At 40.6% G+C, this 15009-nt stretch overlaps 1 protein-coding gene across 2 annotated transcripts in view; it reads left to right on the top strand.

The window, feature by feature from the left end:
* Positions 1-15009, top strand: part of LOC115414010 (ephrin-A2-like) — a 203137-nt gene that overhangs the window by 130184 nt on the left and 57944 nt on the right. The window lies entirely within an intron of this gene.

Genomic DNA, 15009 nt, shown 5'->3' with positions numbered 1-15009 from the left:
TTCCTCCTCTTTGTCGACTGTCGCTGCAGTTTCCCTCTGTGAATTGTTCTCCACTCGGCTGTGGCGGTGGTCCCGCTGGGACCAATCATCCCAGTGCCTGTACTTCTGTACTTCTACCACCAGGAGCTCCTGAATGTCGGCCATGTTGTCCGCGCATCTCTTACAAATTTTCTGAGGTGCACAAAGCGGAAAGTTTCTGCTTAAGATGAGCCGTGCGAAGGGGCGTGGCTGTGAAAATGAGGTCAATTGGCTGTGTGAAGCCATGTGGAGCTCACGGATGCGGTAAGCATAAAACAGCCTGAACACTGCACCCACAGGCTTGTACTGTAGGCAATAGGCATGATGGGTAATCATTTCATCTATTACCTAGAAAAGCACTCAGCTAGCGCAGAACTCCACCAAGGCAGATCAGTGCCCCCCCCACCCCCGATCACCACCAAAATTTGATCATTTCTTCCTTGTGCCAGTATCAACATTTCCTGAAATTTTCATCCAAATCTGTCCGTAACTTTTTGAGTTATCTTGCACACAGACAGACAGACAAACCAAAGCCGGCCAAAACAGAACCTCCTTGGCGGGGGTAATAATTGATTGTAGCCTTTTCCAAAAACTTCACAGTCAAGATTCAGTGGCATCTGTAGGTTGCAGCCAACTGAAGACCCCCCCCCCCCCATGGTGGTCCTGTGGTGAGCCCCCCATCAGAGCCAGTGTTTGTTTTGTCCATCCAGAGCCGTTTAGTTAAGAGGATCTTAAGTCTACAGACCAAATTGAAATATATTTTACTTTAGATAGTGACATTTTATGAGGAATTGTTTTAATATTAAATAGTTATTGTTTTAACATAGGATTCTTTTGTTTAATCTGTTTTACTTCACTAATGTTAATAGTGAGTTCTTTGTGACCAGGGTTTCTGTAGTACTCTGTTGTAGTTTAAGTATGGTATCACGAGGTTAAGTTAGTTAAGATAGGAACCATCTGTTTAAACAAGAGTTCAGTGGGTTCTGTTCTTCTTCTAGATCCACGTCTGAACACACACATTCACACACATGGTGTTGTCAAATATAGGCGATAAGGGTAAACTGATTGTTGGCATAAGTTTACTTGAATGAATGAATGAATGAATGAATGAATGAATGGATGAAGTCTTTATTTCGAGCATGTAAACAGTGAAATCAAAACAAAAATCAGCCAACAAAATAGAAGTGCTGGTACAAAAATGATTGATAGCAAACAAACAACAACATAAATAAATACATAATAATAGAAATAGTAAATAAATAAAACTAATAATAGTAATAATAATAATAATAATAATAATAATAATAATAATAAAACAAATGAAATGAAATTATACATGCTCGAAAAGGAGTAGGAAGAAGTAAAAACTTATGTACTCCTACCCCTAATTTCTATTCCTTATGATCACTATATAGCAATTATTATTTTGTATGAATATTAATATAATAATAGTAATAATAATAACAACAACAACAATACTAGTATAACATATACTACTATAAATACTCTAAATATACTTAGAGTTAAGGCCTTACATCTACATCTGTTTGATCTTTTTAGAGAACGCTAAGTTAAAGACCAACCCATTTATATGGGTGAGCCCGCCCATAGGGTCCATAAATGTACATTTCATGTAATGTTCGGGGCTCATTGTCTTTGAGTCCTCAGTGCTGAGTGTCCACCTGATTTGTGATCTGAATAAATTTTGTCAACTTTGAATCCAGACTCATCCTTAGAGCTTCCAATAAAAGAACGTGTTTACAGAATCCACGGTCAACTGCTCTCTATGCTTATGTAAATGATTCAGCCTAAGTCAACAAAACCTAAAAATTCCCATAGATTACTATAAACAGAATTATGAATATTATATTCAGTTTGTCCAATTAGCTCCTCCTCGGTCTCTGTACATCTTACACACCGGGTGTTTAACACTTCCTCAACCCGCAAACAAGTCGATAACCATTTATTTGCAAACATATCCTGTTGCTGTCATTATGTCGCAGCCTATACGTTGGTAATTTTTTTTTCCCCTGCGATAACCCTGTGCTTTATTGATCTCCATGCCATGTCATCTAAAATGGCACTGTCTTCATCAACAAGGCCGCGAGCTGCTGCTGAAAAAGCACAACCGTGTTTGCAGGATGTCAGGGGATTCGCAGCATCCAGATGTGATCCCAACTGTGAATTTTAATGGCGTATTCAGCAGCCGCTTCTATCACCGCTGTGCCTGCTGCCAGCCAAAAACACTGAGGGCCTGTTTGATAATGCAAAATCATAACTCAATTAGTGATTTGCATTAACTCTGTGGTGATGGATAGAGCTGGGAAAAAAATGGGGGAAAAAATTATTACTGCGGGACTTTTTTGCATGATTTGTATCCCTGCGTTCTGAGTACTGTCTGCATATGAGTGTAAGTTTTGAGATGGATAAAACACTTCTACTATCAAAAACCAAAGTAGCTTGAGGCCAGGTTGAAATTATAGCCAGTACTAACTAATGTTTATGGATTTGATTGTGTGTCAGCGTGTGTCTGTGCAGTTGATGGGGGCTATCTGTAACGATATGAGGGGGGGGGGGGGGGGGGGGGGGGACAAGACAGAAGAAGAGAGACTCGGAGAGAGAAGCAGCGAGTCTCTGTGGAGTTGTTTTGGTCATGGTGCTTGAGCACTCTGATTAATGCTCATAGAGAGACACCAGATGGAAAAGAGAGAAAGAGAGAGAGAATGAAAGGGGAGAGGAGGAAATATGGGGAGAAGAGTACCGTGGAAGAAGATGATCAGAGAGAGCGAGAAAGCCGGATATAGGCAGGAGGTGTAGAGAATAAAAAAAAGATTAACACATGGAGATGATGGGAGAAAATGTGAGAGAGAAAGTGAAACTACAGCTGTACAATGGGGAAAAAAAGAAGATTGTCCCGTGGTATTTGGCGAGGGCAGTGGTCCTTCATCGCAACTAAAGGTCAAGTCCAAGTGAAATCACAATTAGTCATCCCTTGGACTGAAAATGACTTTTGCAAAGAAGATTAGGAAGGTTAGACTCCAAGTTTTATGAAGGGACACTCCACTGTCCTGCTCTAAAGTTACCAGGTTAAAGGTTGTTTTGTTTTTTTCTCTAGTAACCTTTTAACATAAGGCAAGGCAAGTTTATTTGTATCGCACATTTCAGCAACAAGGCAATTCAAGGTGCTTCACACAGGATGATAGAAAAATTCTGTGATATACTCTGAGACAAAAGACAGTCACTGGATTCTGGAATCAGAAGATTTTACTTGCAAGGAGTCAAGTACATTCAGTGAGATGCAGCAGTTGACTGACTAACAACAGGAAGTTCAAGATCTTATGAAAGAACATGAATATTACAATCATTGGACCAAGTGTACAAATATTATGACGTTGATCAGGTTCACCATTGGCTTAGGTATTCAAAACATAGAGATGCATGGGTTCAGTGACCACGTCTGTACTCTTCCTCCACCTGCCCCATGGCCTGATCTCCTCAAGGGCAGCATCCCGCTCTGGACCCAAACTGGATGGACAACAAGTACGCTTTGGTCCCAAACTAGAACAAAACAAACAGATAGCACAGAACTGGTAGACATATCCTGAGTGGATATGTCCAGGCATTCTTGCAAAATGTCATCATAACCCATCCATGACTCATGCTCTGGACACCTGATATTTACAGGATATAGTCTAATAGCCTAATTTTTCTAACACAGGACACTGAAGTACGACAGGGAAAAAGAAACACATTTAAAACATCATAAAAGGAACATGTAAAAGGTGATTAAAAACAGTAAGTAAGAAAGCAGCACATAAAACCCAAACATATTAAAGTAGGAGTTGCAATGAAGAGTTTCGAAAGAGAATATAAAATTTAAAAAGTCCAGATCCTTTTAGTCAGCGGCAGCAGTGAACAGGTGAGTCTGGAACCAGAACCCAGACCCAGTGAACAGGTGAGTCTGGAACCAGAACCCAGACCCAGTGAACAGGTGAGTCTGGAACCAGAACCCAGACCCAGTGAACAGGTGAGTCTGGAACCTGGACTGAAAAGAACTCAGACTCTCAGATCTCAGACCGGATATTTTCTGGTAGTTTGTTCCAGATCTACGGAGCATAGAAACTGAACACTGATTCTCCATGTTTTGTTCTGACTTTTGGAACCCAGAGCAGACCTGCACCAGACCACCTGAGTGGACTAGGTGGTTCAGACTGGACTAGAAGGTCTCTGATGGATTTTGGCCTAAACCATTCAGTGCTTTATATGAAGCAAGAGAATTTGAAAGTCTGTTCTCTGAGAGACAGGGACCAGTGTAGAGACCTGAGAACTGGACTGAGGTGGTCCAGTGTAGAGACCTGAGAACTGGTCTGATGTGGTCCAGTGTAGAGAGCTGAGAACTGGACTGAGGTGGTCCAGTGTAGAGACCTGAGAACTGGTCTGATGTGGTCCAGTGTAGAGACCTGAGAACTGGTCTGATGTGGTCCAGTGTAGAGACCTGAGAACTGGACTGAGGTGGTCCAGTGTAGAGACCTGAGAACTGGACTGAGGTGGTCCAGTGTAGAGACCTGAGAACTGGTCTGATGTGGTCCAGTGTAGAGACCTGAGAACTGGTCTGATGTGGTCCAGTGTAGAGACCTGAGAACTGGTCTGATGTAGTCTAGTGTAGAGACCTGAGAACTGGACTGATGTGGTCCAGTGTAGAGACCTGAGAACTGGACTGATGTGGTCCAGCATAGAGACCTCAGAACTGGTCTAATGTGGTCCATTGTAGAGACCTGAGAACTGGACTGATGTGGTCCAGTGTAGAGACCTGAGAACTGGTCTGATGTGGTCCAGTGTAGACACCTCACACAGTAAAATCGCCAGTGTTTATATAACACTTAAAGAGTTAATTTTAACACTACCTCAGTGAACATATGGTCCCTAGCTACAAAGTGTAAAATTTACACTGAACATAGTTACATTTCCAGAGTCAACTTTACTCTAGTAAGAGTTATTATTTTACACTACACCACACTAATTAGTGTCAATCAAGTTTTACACTATGTGAGAAGTAACACACAAAGTGTTATTCACATTCAACACTTCAGAGTTAAGTGTTAAGAAATAACTTTTCCAGTGTTAAACCTACTTAACACTACATATTGATAAATAAATTACTCCAAAGAGTGTTGATTTTTAACTGCCTCCTAACAGCGTTACATATGATGTACTATAGTCCCAGTGTCTGTAGGGGTGAAAAAAAGATAACATTATTTCTGTACCTAATTTATTCCAAGTACAAATGAAATATTGCAATTAAAAGTAAACATAAAATGACATGTAAAATGAAAGCCACCGACCCGATATCACGTTATCCACTTGAAATTCGGTATTTGAAAACACGTACCCAACACTGACAATGATGACGTAACTTTATTCTTGCACATGGATGAAATAACAAAAGCAATAGTTTATTTACACAAAATTACCGCAGTTTTTCAATGTGAGGAAGATGGCGGTGCCACAGTCCAACTTCTCACTCAGTTTGAACATGGAGGTTGGTGGGCGGGGCTTTTCAGAGTCATTATTTTTTAACACTGAAAGGTATCTTGCTCTTATCGGTGTTGAATTAACTTTGAGAGTTGATTTACTTTAACACTGAATATATGACACTGACAGTGTAAAACCTCTCTTAACTCCAATTATTTTCACCAACACTGGAAGTTATCTTGCTAAATTTACTCTGTCCATTGTTGGAATAACTCCGAAAGAATTAAAATACTTTGACACTGCATTTTTTACACTGGCAGATTTACTGTGCAGTACTGGTCTGATGTGGTCCAGTCTCTTGGTCTTAGTGAGGACTGGAGCAGCAGCATTGTGGGTCAGCTGCAGTTGTTTGATAGACTTTTTAAATCTAAACTAAGCAAAAATCTAAACCTAAACATCAAGCATAGAGTCATTCTGCTGTTGCAATACAGGATGCGGACAATTTATGTCAGATTTAGGGGGATTTAAGAGGCTCTAATTGCAGAAATGGAATGTAATATACATAATTGTGTCTCCATTAGTGTATAGAACATCTGTTTTTGTACGCTTTCCCAGTGGAACATGCCCCCTCAATCAGAACCAAGTCACAAAACATTAGCACCACACCTGCATTTATAGGTAGGTAGTGAATTTTGAAGGCAGGGAAGTGCTTTGAAAATATGCAGCAAATCCTGAAATAATAAAAGCCTTTTCTCCACATTAACCAAACTGTTTCAATTACACGCAAAAGACATTACAGCCTACACTAGTATCGTTGTAATGTAGGCTGTAGTTTCATTACTTGCAATTAGTTACACTGCTGGTAAACACGCAGCATGCAGTAAATCTCAAAAACCACAATTAATTTCGGTTAATGAACTACTGCCCCAGTTTCTTTTAACTTTAAACCACCTCAGTACCAAAAATCTCTGGTTATCTTGGACAAAAAGCTGCGTGTTCAAGAGATTTTTGAACCAACGGTGGCTCTGGACTACTCCATTTAGGCTGACATCAGAGGGGGGGGGGGGTCACGTAATTTAAATGAACTCACCAGTTATGTTTCGGATAGAAGGACCAAACCAGGAGAAAAGAAGAATTCACCAAAAAGAAGGGTTGAGGTTTTAAAAAGTTAAAACAATAGCTTGATTTATTGCTTCAGGCAAAAATAGAAAAAGTTACAAAAAAGAAATAAGTCAGTTATCAACTCGAAGCACTCGGAGAGCACAGACCTCTGCCAAGGCTGATCAGTGGCACCCCCCGTGGGCCCCCCCACCCCCGATCACCACCAAAATTTAATCATTTCTTCCTTATCCCATTTCCAACAAACCCTGAAAATTTCATCCAAATCTGTCCATAACTTTTTGAGTTATGTTGCACACTAACGGACAGACAAACAAACAAACAAACAAACAAACCCTGGCAAAAACATAACCTCCTTGGCGGAGGTAATTAGTCTAACATCAAAAACACTATTCGTCACAGAGAGAAAAGAAAAAGCGCCCAAAAAACAGTTTCCTTTGTTACCTTTTTATAGTCTTTAGTGACTCTTGGAGATTCCCATTATTAAATGACATCACTCATGGTCTGCTTATTATTGGTTAATGGTAGTTACTGGGCAGAACATGTCAGTCGCTCCATAAGCTAATTCTAAGAACAGCATATACTGAAAGTTCATTTGAGTTTAACAAATGCCTTGGACACCTGTCAGTCAAACCAGCTGCATAGTTTAACCATAGAGAGTTTTCAGACAGCGTGTCTTGCTTAACACCTGCACAATTAGGCTAGCATTTCTTGACCACAAAAAAATCCCTAAATTCATAATCTGTTTTTTCTGCTCGACTCTCTTTACTACAATTACTTTCTAAAGCTGTAAAATTAGATCTTTCTCGTTGCAATTGACCTTTTCTCCAAGTTCAGCACAGACAGGTGGGAGTTTATCTAAACCACACATGAATCAAACCTTTCACTGACTGTTGAGTTCAAATAAGAATACAAAATACAGTTAAAAATTATAAATCAGAATATAACTTAGATATGCAAAAAAGATTCTTCAAGCAAAACAACTTGTAATGCAAATATTAAGCAAACAACCTATAACATTACATTTCCTCTTCTCCATTTTGGTTCATGATGTATGATGCATGATGCTGCATGATCTGACATTTTAGTGCAAGATTTAAAGTCACACATTCAACTTCCATTTAACATAAGATACGTCTTACGTGCTAAAACAAAAACGATATTCTTGTTTTCATGAATGTGGTTAAGACAAAGTTGTGTCAATGGTTCAGTCTGCTGCACCTTGCTTGTGATTGACAGGAAATCTTACATAATTAGTTTTATTGGTAGTTTAAGCAGAATGTTAGCTGACAGGTTCAAAGTGTTAGATACTGTGTGTATTTGACTGTAAGCCTTAAGCTTACAGAATGTAAATGGCACTTATACAGCTGAAATGAATATTTACACGTAATTTCAGCATAAAGACAACCAGTATGACAGACCAAAGAGCCAGCAGTACTGAGTAACATGCAGCCAAAGATCTAGAACTGAACTGTGTCAGCTTTAGCTGCTGTTGCTCTTTTAAGTTGTTCGCTTACTGGTACATAAAATAGTGCTGGCATGTTGTGGTATTTGAGACACACGACAGTCTAAGCAAACATATTTCCATGCAAACACATCCATACTTTTCTGTTTTAGATGTCTTGTGAATGTGGAACGCTACCACTCGGTGGGTGACTTCAACTGATTTTGATGTCATAGATTTGAACATAACACAAACATGAGAATCATTGTGTTTTTGTTTACTTAGAATGAGTCATTTATATCTATACAGGGAACAGGTTGCTGTGTGTGAACTCATGTGCTGCTGTGTTTCTACCTTAGCTCTGAATTGACTTCCTCTTCCTGTTTTTGAGTTTTATAACAGGTGGCATCAGCTTTAAGACGTATTAGCATCTCCTAACATGTTTAAATTGGGGGCTCGGGGGGGGGGGGGGGGGGGGGGGTCTTATTTCAGGAAAAGTACCACATTCAACTTTAGCCCAGATTTTCTAATGCTCCCATGTCTTGGGAATACAAAAATGGGAAAAAAATTTCAAATCAAGCCCGAAACCCCTGAACCCCACCCCAAAAAATTACTTTTTCAACCCTGAAAACGTGGGGGTTTGTCAACTTTCAAACCTTCTTCACTTTGATAAAGTACATTGTGTCAGTCTGCTCATGCTGGGCCCTTCAATGTTTTTTTTGTGAGACATGTCATGTCTTCAGAGTGCTTTGCACTACAAAAGATGTAGTGTCAAGGTCCAATTAGAGGTCAAAGGTCACCCAAATGGTCCAAATGCATATTTGATGGAATGAAGCTGTTCATGTGGGTTCTTTCAAATGTTGGCCTCAGGTTCTCTCCTCAGAACATCTACTGACCACAAACAACGGACATTCAATAAGACACATTCAATACAGCTGTTTACTCATATATTCTCCATACAGACACGAAAAAAGAACAAACGGCAGTTTCACATGACTTTGACATTTACATGAATACAGTACAGGCCAAAAGTTTGGACACACCTTCTCATTCTTCGCATTTTCTTTATTTTCATGACTATTTTCATTGTAGATTCTCACTGAAGGCATCAAAACTATGAATGAACACATGTGGAATTATGTACTTAAAAAAAAAGTGTGAAATAACTGAAAACATCTCTTATATTCTAGTTTCTTCAAAGTAGCCACCCTTAGCTCTGATGACTGCCTTGCACACCCTTGGCATTCTCTTGATGAGCTTCCAGAGGTAGTCACCTGAAATGGTTTCCACTTCATAGCTGTGCCTTGTCAGGGTTACTTAGTGGAATTTCTTGCCTTATTGATGGGGTTGGGACCATCAGTGGTGTTGTGCAGAAGTCAGGTTGATGCACAGCTGACAGCCCTATTGGACAACTGTTAGAATGCATATTATGGCGAGAACCAATCAGCTAAGTAAAGACAAACGAGTGGCCATCATTACTTTAAGAAATGAAGGTCAGTCAGTCTAGAAAATTTCAAAAACTTTGAATGTGTCCCCAAGTGCAGTCGCAAAAACCATCAAGCGCTACAACGAAACTGGCTCACATGAGGACCGCCCCAGGAAAGGAAGACCAAGAGTCACCTCTGATGCTGAAGATAAGTTCATCTGAGTCACCAGCCTCAGAAATCGCAAATTAACAGCAGCTCAGATTAGAGACCAGATGAATACCACACAGAGCTCTAGCAGCAGACACATCTCTACAACAACTGTTAAGAGGAGACTGCGTGAATCAGGCCTTCATGGTCAAACAGCTGCTAGGAAACCACTGCTCAGGAGAGGCAACAAACACAAGAGATTTATTTGGGCCAAGAAACCCAAGGAATGGACATTAGACCAGTGGAAATCTGTGCTTTGGTCTGATGAGTCCAAATTTGAGATCTTTGGATCCAACCGCCGTGTCTTTGTGCGACGCAGAAAAGGTGAACGGATGGATGCTACATGCCTGGTTCCCACCGTGAAGCATGGAGGGGGAGGTGTGATGGTGTGGGGGTGCTTTGCTGGTGACGCTGTTGGGGATTTATTCAAGATTGAAGGCAACCTGAAGCAGCATGGCTACCACAGCATCCTGAAGTGACATGCCATTCCATCCGGTTTGCGTTTAGTTGGACCATCATTTATGTTTCAACAGGACAATGACCCCAAACACACCTCCAGGCTGTGCGAGGGATATTTGACCAAGAAGGAGAGTGATGGAGTGCTGCGCCAGATGACCTGGCCTCCACAGTCACCGGACCTGAACCCAATCCAGATGGTTTGGGGTGAGCTGGACCGCAGAGTGAAGGCAAAAGGGCCAACAAGTGCTAAGCATCTGTGGGAACTTCTTCAAGACTGTTAGGAAACCATTTCAGGTGACTACCTCTGGAAGCTCATCAAGAGAATGCCAAGAGTGTGCAAAACAGTCATCAGAGCTAAGGGTGGCTACTTTGAAGAAACTAGAATATAAGAGATGTTTTCAGTTATTTCACACTTTTTTGTTAAGTACATAATTCCACATGTGTTCATTCATAGTTTTGATGCCTTCAGTGAGAATCTACAATGAAAATAGTCATGAAAATAAAGAAAATGCAAAGAATGAGAAGGTGTGTCCAAACTTTTGGCCTGTACTGTATGTCCTGTTGGTGCAGAGGATAGACCTGGAGCCTCACAGACAGAAGGTCCTGGGTTTGATTCCAACACCAGTCCATGGGGGTGTACTTGTGTTTCCCTCCACACTAATGGCAGCAAATTCAAATGTACTGTTTGAATCTTTAGTCTGTAATGTGTCTTTAAACGGCCAAAGGCCTTGGGGGATCCCACCAGGAAACCAGAGGGAACAGAACTGAGGACAGATTTGATCAAATGTCACAAGGGTATGAATGTTTGAAAGAACTAGGCATTTTGGTGACCTTTAACCTACAACATGACCTTGACATTAGACTTTTCATAGTCCACAGTACTCTGACCATACAATATGGCACTGACAGGATCATTAACTGGCCCATCATGAACATATTTATACACTGCACTGGACAAAAGATTGGAGAAGCTGGGAAAGAGGAGAAAATATGGATTTTCAGAGTTAAAAAAATAACTTTCGGGGTAGGGGGGGTTTGGATGAAAATTTCAAAAAAAATACACAGGAGTGCTTAGAATATCTTGTTGCATCAGAAAATCAGGGGTAATGTGGTATTTGATATTAACACCCCTCCCCCATTTGAACGTGGGCTAGAGTTACAATAACTAAAAAGACCAGACAACAGACAAAACAATTGATTCAAAACATACATTAAACATTTGCAAATAGGTTGTAATTTATATATACACAGAAAACAACCTACTGTAGGAAACAGGACATATTCCAAAGAGCAGATACATCCAGAAGAGCAAAGTGTTTTTGACGCTTAAAATTGAAGAAACTAGCATATTAGCATACAAAACTGTGGTTTTTAAGAGTATTTAAATTTTTTTAACAATCTTTGACAGCACTGCAAAAGCCCTTTGCAAACTATTTGAGCTTGATCCTACAAAGAGCATCTGCAGAAGTGTTTATTATCTCACCAAGATGGTGAATAAGCCTACAGAATAATTTTTTGGTTAATAGTGCAGCTGGAAATGTAACATTGTAGAGGAGAGAAGAAAAGGGAAAGGGTTGGGGGTTGGGGGTGGAATTTTGGGAGATCAGTGGCAGGGAAGAAGATGAGAAAAGAGGGTTTGGGTGCTGTGGGATTACTCCAAGATGTGGTGAGTGGGAGACAGGAATATAGAAAGACAGAGAGGAGAGAGACACAGCAGTACTCCTTTTTGATTTGTGGCAGAAGCTCAAAAGCAAGAAAGTTTTTGATACGTGGCAAGACATTTCCCCAAATGAAAAATAAAGTTAGGAAAATATAAAGATGTTGTAAACAGATTGCTTTCGTTTGCAGTGTGTATTTTGTTTTTTATTTTATTTTTTAGTACATTAGTGGTTTCAGTTTGTACAGCCTCAAAACTGTAAAATAGGTTATTTTTCTACGCTTTCCAACATCGTGTCTTCTGATCTGGTGCCCCTATTGGCAGGCATTTCTCCATGTCGTCCAAAACGGTTACAAATGACTGTTACAGCTTTTTTGACCCGTCTTCGAATGTGGCCATTCGGAACAGCTACAAACGCTTTTGTCTTCTGTAATGGTCGAATGACACACTGTGCAGCTTGTCCCAGTTTTACCACTATCAAACTTTATCTCTGCTACTTCACTCAGCAGGTAAAAACAATTTTTAGGTTTTAGTTGAGACAGTAAATGCTGCTGTTTCACCAATGAGGATAATCTCTCTTCTAACGCTTCAGAATCTTTTACAAACCGCTTTTCCAGAAATGTTGGGACATTTTTTGGTAGTAGTAGAAGTAGTAATAACTGCAATCTGTGGTTTTTTGTTTTTTTTTTTGAGCCTTTAGTTGTCTGACAAAAGAACAATTGATATTATCACTGATTTCGCTGTGAAACCTAATTGTATTTTGAAAATCTACTGATTTTGATGCATGCAACAGTAAAAAAGAAAATGGAACAAAAGAGCAATAAGGCTGAAAAGTTGATAGAATATACAAGTAACGTATTATTCTGTTTGATTCTACAATTACCCGGTAAATTCATAACAAGTGAAAGGATAAGGATTTTTCATGAAAGCATCCATCAAAGGGTTAGTCTGTACAAGGATGGATGGTGACTCACCACCAAAGTGCAGAGGGTTTCAGTCTTTCATCATTTACGGTACATCATATAGTGAAGACATGCAGGGAGTCCAGGGAAATCTCAGTGTGTAAAGACCAAGGGCAGAAGCCAGAGTTGAATATATGCGACCTTTGAACCCGCAGGTGTTATTGTATGAGAAATCATCATACTGCTGTGATGAACAGGGACATGTGGGTTCAGGAAGACTGTGGAAAACCACTGTCACTTAACGCAGTCCAGAAATGCAACCTGAAACTGTATTACACAAGGAGGAAGAGCTATATCAGTTCTGTGCAAAAACACTTCTGACCTCAGTTCATCTCAGATGGAATGAAGGACAGTGAAAATATGTGCTGTGGTCAGACCCGTCAATGTTCCAGCTTGTTTTCAGGAAGAACAGATGTCAAATGTTGCGTTTCCACGATGTAGAACCGACTCGGCTCGGCTCGACTCTGGTACCAGGTCCTGTTCCAGACCATTTCCATTACAGGACAGGACTGACTTTACAGTACCTGGTCGTCATAGCGATGCGGTGCGTTACTTTCGTGTCGTCTGCTCAAAGTCGCTGATAAACTCACTCGTTGCGTGTTGTCTCGTCAAGCTCATGCTGAATTTTTACGTCTGAACCTCCTGGACAAACCATGGTGTAGTTTTACAGACTGTCATCATGTGGATTCACCTACCAACAGATTTCCTGTCAACTTCTGCATCTGTTTTTTGTAAAAGGGCGGGTCACAGAGACGACTCTGACCAGTCAGTGGTCTGCAGTGTTTACACAGTGTCACCTTTTAGTATCTGGTCCCCAGTCCTGGAACCTCAGCAGAGGTGAGACCAAAAAAGTAGTACCAGGTACCAGATTCCAGGTCCTTTTTCATAATGGAAATGCAAAAAGGCCAAGTCGAGTCGAGCCGATACCACGCAGTGGAAACGCAGCAAAAGATACAAAAGACCATCCAGACTGTTATCAGAGAAAGGTGCAAAAGCAGCATCTGTGATGGTCTGGGGCTGCACTGGTGTCCACATGTCTGTCCTGCACATGTGTGGAGGGACCACTGATATGAAGACATGGATTAGACATATGCTGCCGTCAAGTTGTCATGTTTTCCCAGAAGTCTGTGGTTATTTCATCAGGATGATTCCAGGCCTCATTCTGCACCAGGTCCAACCTCATAGTCACTGTTACATGCCAGGAGGTCTAGGGTGCCGACACATAACAAAAACTAGAAGAAAGAAAAAGATGTTCCGGGAGACAGCAAGGAAAAACGTGGAGAGCAGGTTGCTTGTAACAAAAAGACTGAAAATTTATTATACAAAAAGAAAAAAATTGTACATGGCCACAATTACTTAAAAAAAATTAACATAAGCTGAATCAAACAAAAAGCAAACTGCAGCGATGGACCCACTGGTGTTCATGGTTGGAGCTCCGGGCTTTTATAGGCAGGTGAATTAGTTTCACGTGTTTCCAGTCATCCCAAATGGAAGGCGGAGACAAGGAAAAAAAAAAAAAAAACGGCCTCAGCATAACAGTCACAGAGCACTGGTGATGGACAGTCCTGTCTGTAGTCCACATCTGTGTCTTATTACCTCCGCCAGGAGGTATTGTCATCACTTTGCTTTGTGTGTTTGTTTGTTTGTTTGTTTATTTGTTTGTTTGTTATCAACTTTAGTGGAAAACTCTTCCACCCATCTTTCCCAAATCTTCCCCACAGATAGGCCTAGGCCCTGGGACCAACCCAGTACATTTTGGGCCAAATAGGCCAAAGTTCAAGGTCACAGCAAGGTCACAACATCTACAATTTTCCATCTGTCATCATTGAGCAATTTTCCAAAATTCATCCAAAATTCCAAATGACTCTGATTAGCCTCCAACTGGATCCACCCGTAGCTTAGAACAATATCTTGTATCTGGAACTAAATTGTCCACATCCACTGTGGAATGTGGACTCTGTGGACATTTACACTGAACGTTGAACATCCCATTTACCACACATTTAAAATTAGAACTCAACAAATATTGATGTGAATTGAATCTAATTGGACAGACACATGACTGGTACCAAGGTTCAACTTTTTCTGCTGTATGGAACAACCTGGAAAGTGTTGAATTTAAACAGAAATAGTCGATCCACACATGCACACCGTTCAGGGTGTCTGGTGGAGGTTTGAGTTCTGAACACTCGTTGACAATGTATGGACATCAGGAGAGGAGAATCAGACGGACACCACAGACTG

This window comes from Sphaeramia orbicularis, chromosome 22, assembly GCF_902148855.1.
Source record: "Sphaeramia orbicularis chromosome 22, fSphaOr1.1, whole genome shotgun sequence".
Classification (NCBI taxonomy): Eukaryota; Metazoa; Chordata; class Actinopteri; order Kurtiformes; family Apogonidae; genus Sphaeramia; species Sphaeramia orbicularis.
The sequence above is the reverse complement of the archived record's forward strand: the minus strand, read 5'-3'. Positions and strand labels throughout refer to the sequence as shown.